This window comes from Arachis duranensis, chromosome 2 (genome assembly GCF_000817695.3).
Source record: "Arachis duranensis cultivar V14167 chromosome 2, aradu.V14167.gnm2.J7QH, whole genome shotgun sequence".
Taxonomy (NCBI): domain Eukaryota; kingdom Viridiplantae; phylum Streptophyta; class Magnoliopsida; order Fabales; family Fabaceae; genus Arachis; species Arachis duranensis.
Genome location: NC_029773.3, coordinates 30,935,650 through 30,943,442, shown reverse-complemented (window position 1 = coordinate 30,943,442; position 7,793 = coordinate 30,935,650).

Genomic DNA, 7,793 nt, shown 5'->3' with positions numbered 1-7,793 from the left:
TTGACTCTGAACTGAGAGAAGCTCTTCATGCTCACTCTCTTTTGTCACAGAGGGATGGCCATGTGCCTTAAACACAAGGTAGTCCCCATTCGATTGAAGGACTAATTCACCTCTGTTGACATCTATCACAGCTCCTGCTGTAGCTAGGAAAGGTCTTCCAAGGATGATGCATTCATCTTCTTCCTTCCCAGTGTCTAATATTATGAAATCAGCAGGGATGTAAAGGCCTTCAACCTTTACTAACACATCCTCTACTACTCCATAAGCTTGTCTTAATGACTTGTTTGCCAATTCTAATGAGAACAAGGCAGGTTGTACCTCAATGATCCCCAGCTTATCCATTACAGAGAGTGGCATAAGATTTATCCCTGACCCCAAATCACACAGAGCTTTTTCAAAGGTCATGGTGCCTATCAGATCACATAGAGCTTTTTCAAAGGTCATGGTGCCTATGGTACAAGGTATTAAGAACTTGCCAGGATCTTGTCTCTTTTGAGGTAAAATTTTCTGAATCCAGGTGTCTAGTTCACCAATGAGCAAGGGAGGTTCACTTTCCCAAGTCTCATTACCAAACAACTTAGCATTCAGCTTCATGATAGCTCCTAAATATTGAGCAACTTGCTCTCCAGTCACATCTTCATCCTCTTCAGAGGGAGAATAGTCTTTAGAGCTCATGAATGGCAGAAGGAGATTTAATGGAATCTCTATGGTCTCTATATGAGCCTCAGATTCCTTTGGATCCTTAATAGGAAACTCCCTCTTGCTTGAGAGACGTCCCAGGAGGTCTTCCTTACTAGGATTTTCGTCCTCCTCCTCCCTTGTGCATTCGGCCATATTGATTACATTAATGGCCTTGCACTCTCCTTTTGGATTCTCTTCTGTATTGCTTGGGAGAATACTGGGAGGAGTTTCAAAGACTTTCTTACTCAGTTGGCCCACTTGTGCCTCCGGATTTCTAATGGAGGATCTTGTTTCACTCATGAAACTGAAAGTGGCCTTTGACAGATCAGAGACTAGATTGGCTAAATTAGAAGTGTTTTGTTCAGAATTCTCTGTCTGTTGCTGAGAAGATGATGGAAAAGGCTTGCTATTGCTCAGCCTATTGCGTCCACCATTGTTAAAGCCTTGTTGAGGCTTTTGTTGATCCTTCCATAAGAAATTTGGATAATTTCTCCATGATGAATTATAGGTGTTTCCATAAGGTTCACCCATGTAATTAACCTCTGCCATTGCAGGGTTCTCAGGATCATAGGCTTCTTCAGAAGCTGCCTCTTTAGTACTGTTGGATGCATTTTGCCATCCATTCAGACTTTGAGAGATCATGTTGACTTGCTGAGTCAACACTTTGTTCTGAGCCAATATGGTATTCAGAGCATTAATTTCAAGAACTCCCTTCCTCTGAGGTGTCCCATTATTCACGGAATTCCTTTCAGAAGTGTACATGAATTGGTTATTTGCAACCATGTCAATGAGTTCTTGAGCTTCTGCAAGTGTTTTCTTTAGGTGGATGGATCCACCTGCAGAATGGTCCAATGACATTTTCGAAAACTCAGATAGACCGTAATAGAATATATCTAATAAGGTCCATTCTGAAAACATGTCAGATGGACACCTTTTGGTCAGCTGCTTGTATCTTTCCCAAGCTTCATAGAGGGATTCACCATCTTTTTGTCTGAAGGTCTGAACATCCACTCTAAGCTTGCTCAGCTTTTGAGGAGGAAAGAATTTGGCTAAGAAAGCTGTGACCAGTTTATCCCAAGAGTTCAGGCTATCTCTAGGTCGAGAGTCCAACCATATTCTAGCTCTGTTTCTTACAGCAAAAGGGAAAAGCATGAGCCTGTAGACTTCAGGATCTACTCCATTCGTCTTAACAGTCTCACAGATCTGCAAGAACTCAGTTAAAAACTGATAAGGATCTTCAGATGGAAGTCCATAGAACTTGCATTTTTATTGCATTAAGGCAACTAGCTGAGGTTTCAGCTCAAAATTATTGGCTCCAATGGCAGGAATGGAGATGCTTTTTCCATTAAATTTGGACGTTGGTTTTGTGAAGTCACCAAGCATTCTCCTTGCATTATTGTTGTTGGGTTCGGCTACCATCTCCTTCTCTTGTTGTAATATTTCTGAAAGGTTACCTTTAGATTGTTGTAATTTAGCTTCTCTTAGTTTTCTCTTCAGAGTCCTTTCAGGTTTAGGATCAATTTCAACAAGAGTGCCTTTTTCCTTGTTCCTGCTCATATGAAAGAGAAGAAAACAAGAAAAGAAGAGGAATCCTCTATGTCATAGTATAGAGATTCCTTTATGTTAGTAGAAGAAGAAAGGGGAGAAGAGTGAAGAAGACTATGTTCGGATTTTTAGATGAAGAGAGGTGAAGAGAAGTGTTAGTAAATAAATAATTAAATAGAATAAGAAAAGAGAGGGAGAATTTCGAAAATAATTTTGAAAAAGAGGTTAGTATTTTTGAAAATTAAAGATAAGATAAGATTAAAATTAAAATTTAAAACAAAAAGAGTTTTTTGAAAAAGAGATGAGATATTTTCGAAAATTAGAGAGGAAAAAGTAGTTAGGTGGTTTTGAAAAAGATAAGAAACAAACACAAAGTCAAAGAGTTAGTTGAAAAAGATATTAAAATCAAATTTGAAAAGATAAGAAGATAAGAAGTTAGATAAGATATTTTGAAAATAAATTTTTGAAAAAGATATGATAAGATATGTTTGAAAAAGATTTAATTTTTAAATTTAACCAAGTCAACCCAAAATTTCGAAAATTTGGAGGGAAATAAGGAAAAGATATTTTTTTGATTTTTGAAATTTTAATTATGAGAGAGAAAAATAATTAAAATTAAAACGTCATAATTGTGTTTTTCTCTTTTCTTTTTGGATCAAAACAAGGAATGCATGCAAGAACACTATGAATGTCAAGTTGAACACCAAGAACACTTTGAAGATCATGATGAACATCAAGAACATATTTTTGAAAAATTTTTGATGCAAAGAAGACATGCAAGACACCAAATTTAGAAATCTTTAATGCATGGACTCTAACAAACGAAAAATGCATATGAAAAACAACAAACAACACAAAACAAGAAAACATCAAGATCAAACAAGAAAACTTGTCAAGAACAACTTGAAGATCATGAAGAACACTATGAATGCATGGAATTTTCGAAAATAATGCATAAATTTTAAAAACATGCAATTGACACCAAACTTAAAAATTGACTTAAGACTCAAACAAGAAACTTAAAATATTTTTGATTTTTATGATTTTATGATTTTTTTGTATTTTTATTATATTTTTCGAAAATAAAGTTTGGAAAAACGAAAAAGAAAAGAAAATTTTTGAAAAAGATTTTTGAAAAGAAAATTACCTAATCTGAGAAACAAGATGAACTGTCAGTTGTTCATACTCGAACAATCCCTGGCAACGACGCCAAAAACTTGGTGGACGAAATTGTGATTCATATGTTAATGCATTTTGTAAAATTCATTGCTTTTTCTTTCCCTGGAAATGGCGCCAAAAACATGATGCCAATACCATGGTTTACAACTATGTGTGGTCACAACTCCGTTCAACTTAACCAGCAAGTGTACTGGGTCATCCAAGTAATACCTTACGTGAGCAAGGGTCGATCCCACAGAGATTGTTGGTATGAAGAAAGCTATGGTCACCTTGTAAATCTCAGTTAGGCAGATTAAATGGTTTATGATAAGTTCGAAAATAAATAATAAACAGAAAATAAAATAGTAAATAGTTACTCATATAATTCCATGGTGGGAATTTTAGATAGGCATATGGAGATACTGTGCTCCTCTTGAATCTCTACTTTCTTATTATATTCATCCAATCCTTCTTACTCCTTTCCATGGCAAGCTGTATGTAGGGCATCACCGTTGTCAATGGCTACATCCCGTCCTGTCAGTGAAAATGGTCCTATGCTCTGCCACAGCACGGCTAATCATCTGTCGGTTCTCAATCAGGTTGGAATAGAATCCCTTGATTCTTTTGCATCTGTCACTAACGCCCAGCCTTTAGGAGTTTGAAGCTCGTCACAGTCATTCAATACCAGAATCCTACTCGGAATACCACAGACAAGGTTAGACTTTCCGGATTCCCATGAATGCCGCCATCTATCTAGCTTATACCACGAAGATTCTGTTGGGGAATCTAAGAGATATGCGCCCGACCTAAGGTAGAACGGAAGTGGTTGTCAGTCACGCGCGTTCATAGGTGAGAATGATGATGAGTGTCACGGATTATCACATTCATCAAGTTGAAGTGCAACATATATCTTGGAATAAGAATAAAAGAGAATTGAATAGAAAATAATAGTAATTGTATTGAAACTTAAGGTACAGCAGAGCTCTACACCCTTAATCTATGGTGTGTAGAAACTCCACCGTTGAAAATACATGTGAAAGTTTCAGGCATGGCCGAGAGGCCAGCCCCCATGATCTGAGAACTAATCGTCCCATGATGATCCTAAGATCTAAAGTGATCAAAGATGTCTAATACACTAGTAAAAAGTTCTATTTATAATAAACTAGCTACTAGGGTTTACAGGAGTAAGTAATTGATGCATAAATCCACTTCCGGGGCCAACTTGGTGTGTGTTTGGGCTGAGCTTGATCTATCCACGAGCTGAGGCTTCTTTTGGAGTTGAACCCCGAGTTATAGCGTGTTTCTGGCGTTCAACTCCGGGTCGTGACGTGTTTCTGGCGTTTTACTCCAGACAGCAGCATGTACTTGGTGTTGAGCGCCACTTTACGTCGTCAATTCCCGAATAAAGTATGGACTATTATATATTGCTGGAAAGCTCTGGATGTCTACTTTCCAACGCTATTGAGAGAGCGCCATTTGGAGTTCTTTAGATCCAGAAAATCCATTTTGAGTGCAGGGAGGTCAGATTCCAACAGCATCAGCAGTCCTTTTGTCAGCCTTTTTCAGAGTTTTGCTCAAGTCCTTCAATTTCAGCCAGAAATTACCTGAAATTACAGAAAAACACACAAACTCATAGTAAAGTCCAGAAATGTGAATTTAACATAAAAACTAATGAAAACATCCCTAAAAGTAGCTTGAACTTACTAAAAACTACCTAAAAAAAATGCCAAAAAGCGTATAAATTATCCGCTCATCAGAGTCGTCGGGAAGTAAGTATAAGGGCATAGGTGAACTTCTCTACCTTTTGGTAGTTTAGTTCAACCCCCTGTAAAGCCTTACTGATAAAATAGATGGGTTGTTGTCCGTTCTCGTCTTCTCTGACTAGGGCTGAGGCTATCGCTCGACTTCCCACGTTAAGGTATAGGATCAATTCTTCTCCTAGCCGGGGTCAAGTTAGGATGGGTGGTTGCCCCAGGAATGTTCACATTCTGGGGTCCACTCGAACCTCTTTCCTTTCCTTAGTGTTGCATAGAAATGGAGAGATCTCAAGGCCGATCCGGCTAGGAATCTAGACAGGACAGCTAGTCTTCCATTGAGCTGTTGTAACTCGTTGACGCAGGTCGGGCTTTTCATGCTGAGTATGGCTTAGCATTTATCTGGGTTTGCTTTAATCCCTCTCTGGGTGAGCATGAAGCCCAAGAATTTGCCCGCTTCTACTGCGAAAGTGCACTTTGAGGGATTGAGTCTCATCCTGTGCTTTCTTATGGTGTCAAATACTTCGGCGAGGTAAGGTAATAGCATTTCCTCTCTTTGTGTCTTTACCAGCATGTTGTCTACGTAGACCTCCATCAGCTTTCCGACGTGGTTGGCAAAAACTTTTTTCATCATCCTCTAGTATGTAGCCCCTGTGTTCTTGAGTCCGAATGGCATGACTACATAGCAGTAGTTTGCTCTTGGGGTTAGGAACGAGGTTTTCTCTTGGTCGGGTTGATATATCGGGATTCAGTTGTACCCCAAGTAGGCATCCATGAAGGAAAGGTACTTGTATCCCGATGAGGCGTCGACTAGGGTGTCTATATTCGGGAGTGAATAGGGATCTTTTGGGCAGGCTTTCTTGAGGTCGGTGTAATCAGTGCACATCTGCCACTTTCTATTTGACTTTTTGACCAGTACGACATTGGCCAGCCATAATGGGTACTTAAACTCCCTTATGAACCCTGCCTCTAGTAAGGCCTACACCTATTCTTCCACGGCTTGCGATCTCTCTGGGCCGAGCTTTCTGCATTTCTGTTGCACTGGCCGAGATCCAGGGTACACTGCTAGTTTAAGGCACATTAGTCCGGGATCAATGCCGGGTATGTCTGTGGCCTTCCATGCAAATAAGTCGGAATTCTACCTTAGGAAATTTATCAGCAGCTCCTTTAGGTTTCCTTTTAGGTTTACCCCTATGTTTGTTGTTTTATCTTGAGTATCTTCGACTTGAACTTCTTCAGTCTCGCCTTCCGGTTGAGGGCGAAGTTTTTCGCGAGCTTGGGTTCCCCCGAGTTCTATAGTGTTAGTTTCTTTTCCTATGGAGTTGCCTTTAAGATTCAGACTTTCATTGTAACAACATCGTGAGAGTTTTTGGTCTCCTTTTATGGTGGCTATCCCTTCCGGGGTTGGGAATTTCATGCATAGGTGTGGAGTAGAGACTACTGCGGCGAGCTGATTTAACGTTGTCCGACCTAGGAGGGCGTTGTATGCAGAGCTTACGTCGACTACGATGTAGTCGATGCTTAGTGCTCTGGACATTACTCCTTTCCCAAAGGTAGTGTGTAATGGGATGTATTTGAGTGGCTAGATTGGCGCATCTGCCAGTCTGAATAGGCTGTTGGGATACGCTCTAAGCTTTTTTTCTTGTAGCCCGAGTTTATCAAAGGCAGTTTTGAATAGGATATCCGTAGAACTTCCCTGATCAACTAGTGTTCGGTGAAGGTTGGCATTGGCTAGTATGATGGTTGATGAGCTGATAATTTATACGCCTTTTGGCATTGTTTTTAGTATGTTTTTAGTATGTTTTAGTTAGTTTTTATTATATTTTTATTAGTTTTTATTTAAAATTCACTTTTCTAGACTTTACTATGAGTTTGTGTATTTTTTTGTGATTTCAGGAATTTTCTGGCTGAAATTGAGGGACCTGAGCAAAAATCTGATTCAGAGGCTGAAAAGGACTGCAGATGCTGTTGGATTCTGACCTCCCTGCACTCGAGGTGGATTTTATGGAGCTACAGAAACCCAATTGGCGCGCTCTTAATTGCATTGGAAAGTAGACATCCTGGGCTTTCCAGCAATGTATAATAGTCCATAATTTGCTCGAGATTTGATGGCTCAAACAGGCGTTCCAAGTCAGCTCAAGAATTCTGGCGTCAAACGCCGGAACTGACAAAAGAATGGGAGTTAAACGCCCAAACTGGCACAAAAGCTGGCGTTTAACTCCAAGAAAAGTCTCTACACATGAAAGCTTCAATGCTCAGCCCAAGCACACACCAAGTGGGCCCGGAAGTGGATTTTTATGTCATTTACTCATCTTTTTAAACCCTAAGCTACTAGTTCTCTACAAATAGGACCTTTTGCTATTGTATTATACATCTTTTGATCACTTTAGATCTTTAGATCATCTTTGGATGTCTAGTTCTGGTATAAGCTAGAATTGATGGCGGCATTCAAGAGAATCCGGAAGGTCTAAACCTTGTCTGTGGTATTCTGAGTAGGATTCAAGGATTGAATGACTGTGACGAGCTTCAAACTTCTGAAGGCAGGGCGTTAGTGACAGACGCAAAAGAATCACTGGATTCTATTCCAACCTGATTGAGAACCGATAGATGATTAGCCGTGCTGTGATAGAGCGCGTTGAACATTTTCACTGAGAG